Source organism: Musa acuminata, chromosome BXJ1-8 (genome assembly GCF_036884655.1).
Source record: "Musa acuminata AAA Group cultivar baxijiao chromosome BXJ1-8, Cavendish_Baxijiao_AAA, whole genome shotgun sequence".
In the NCBI taxonomy this organism is placed as follows: Eukaryota; Viridiplantae; Streptophyta; class Magnoliopsida; order Zingiberales; family Musaceae; genus Musa; species Musa acuminata.
The window spans coordinates 20,651,974-20,654,924 of record NC_088334.1 but is presented as its reverse complement, the minus strand read 5'-3'; positions in this window follow the sequence as shown (position 1 = coordinate 20,654,924).

Below are 2,951 nucleotides of genomic sequence, written 5' to 3'. Positions count from 1 at the left end.
AACACTGAAATCCTGATTCTTTTCTTTGATTCTTAGAGCTCAAAATTGTTATAAAGGCCAAAAGTTCTCCTCCCTCTGTTCTTCAAAGTTTTGAGTTGTAAAGAGAGGAGAGAAAATTTCTGTAAGGGTTGTCTCCTAAGCCCGTCAAAAGGAGTGAAACTGTAAAAGGGTGGTTGGCCTTCGCCTATTGAAGGAAGGCCTCTAGTTGACGTCAGTGACCTCGTCGGTGGAGGAAGCCAAAAGTGGAGTAGGTCAAGATTGACCGAACCACTCTAAATCTCGGTTTGCATTTACTTTGAGCATTTTATCTTTACTGCAAACCTCCTAAATAGCTACTGCCTTCTGCGCTTTTACGAACAAGTTTCTAAGTTCAGAGCTTTCCGAATCTACGTTTAGACGTAAATCAGCTTTTTCGTACGATCATTACATTTCAGTTTACGTTTACATTTTGATTTCAATCATAAATGCAAACTGCCTTCTGCGCATTTATAAAATGTATCTCAAAGTTCAGTATCCTCAAAATTGGCATTTAGACGTAAACTGGTTTTATCGTACGAACGTCGTATTTCATTTTACGCTTGCATTCTGATTTTCATCATAAACTGCAAACTGCCTTCATAGATTTACTTTAACGTCATCTCGCTTAATCTTAAGTTAAAGTAATCTTAGAATCGGCTTTTACATCGAAATCATTTTTATCAAACGAACACAGCTTTCGATTTTAATAGTGAAAGTTTTCCGCTGCACTAATTCACCCCCCCCCCCCCCCCCCCACCTCTTAGTGCTCTTGATCCTAACACCACCGCCCACCCTAGGTAGTGCCATTGTTTGGCATGGCTCCATGTGGTCGAGTGAGCCATCCATCCGGCCCAACTCAATCGTATTTTAGGCCTAGTTGGCCCCTAATTGAGTTAGTAGAATTTCTCCCAACCTAACTCAAACTAAGTTCTAACTATAACAATTAAGGCATTAACTAAGCAATCTTTGTCCAGTATGTCAATTGTTCTTTCAACGAAATCTCGATGAACTTTTGATAAACTCTCGGTAAGCTTTTGTCGAACTCCCGATGAATTCTTGGCGAACTCTAAATAAACTCTCAGTGAACTCCTGACGAACTCTTGACGAGCTCCTAATGAACTCTCGACGAGCTTCCGGCACATCATTCGATCTTTGACTTCGAGCTAACATCTACTTTATGCCTTATTTATTATCGTAATTAATCTTGTAATACTCTTCTCAACATATGGTTTAGATTAATAATTTACTAATTTATTTTATCATCAAAATCTGAGATTCAACACTAAATACATACCAAATTTTAGCTTAAAATAGAATCATTTGAATGCTAAACTACCCTCATAATTTATCTACCAATACTTATTCTATTCTGCAAATTGTGTTAGGACTATCTGAACTTATAAATTTTATAACTTGGTGTACAAAGATGGTATTCACTTATTTCCATATCTCACAAAACCCTAAGAGAATTTTTTTAAAATATATTAAAAGATTAAAATATAATCATATTCCTAAAGGGGTTAATTTAACTTGAATAAAACCCTTTCTCAAAAAATAAGAGATTATGAGAACCTTAGATTAGGACTATAATAACTCTATGCACCAATTTCAGATTAAGATCATACCAGAGGTCTTAGAACCATAAGAGAATCATCCAAAACATATCTAAAATTATAGATAAATTTAAATTTTAGATTACTCAAAAGTAACTAAAAATATTAGTTTATAATCTTTAAAATTGAAACCCTAAGTATAGTAAAGGAAGTATTAAGTTTTTGTTATCTTAATCTTCCTTAGAGCTAAGGTTTCATAGCCTCCCTAAAAGAAATTAAGAGAATTATTGAAGAAAAAGAGAAAGAGTTATGGGTTATTAGTTAGGTAAAGATGATGAGGCCAAAACTAAAGTAGAGGTTCTTTAAGGGTTACCTTAAGATCTTAAATCTTATAAGGCCTCATTTCATATTTTTATTTTTTCTAATAATATAATTTTAATATTACAGTAACTTGAATTGAGTTTAATTTGATTTGGATAAACATGATATTTTTATCTAAACTCAGCTTTCAATTTCACTTATGCATTTTAACAATAAGTATAACACACCTTTTTGATTTGCATACATCTCTATTTATTTTTTTATTACTCCATCTATGCCTATTGATCACCAATAATTTCTCCTTTAATATAAATTAATTACTATAATTAATATATTACTTTATTTAAATTATTAACTTCCTTATTTCTATACTATGGTTAAGGAAATGATTAAAGTTTATTTCCTCAATCATATGGATAAGTTAAAAAATTTTCAATCAATTAAATTGTTAATTGATTTATTTCCTAATGATTAATATGATTTTTAGGAAGTAAATAATATATATTCTATTTTTGTGTGTGAACTATAAGAAATAAATATTATATTTTTATCTTTATGTAGAGGATAGTCAAAGAGAGGTAGGATCCTCTATTTTTTTTTATTAGCTTTGATTCATGTTTTAAAATATTGATATTGGGATTGTTATAATTTTATGATGCATAATAATATTTTAATTTCGAATTTTTATGATTAATAAATAATGATAATTGATTTATGATTTTAGAATGATTATTTGACTTATAATGGTTTCTTAAGCTTAAGTGAATTTTAAGATTAATTTAATTATTAAATTTTTTAATTTTTATTAACATAATAGTTTTAATTTATTTAATTAGATATATCTATGTTTTAAAATTATGTGTGAATTTCTATAATTTAAGTAGTTTTAAATTTAAGATCATAAATTTAAATTCTTTAATTTATGAATTTGAGTTACTCTTTGATAATTTAAAATATTAAAATCTAATTTGATAAGAGGAGTCTAATTGGGGCTTTGATATGAATGAGCAAGTTGATTATAATTCTGCCAAAGACCCTTTAACTATTCATCGAGGACCA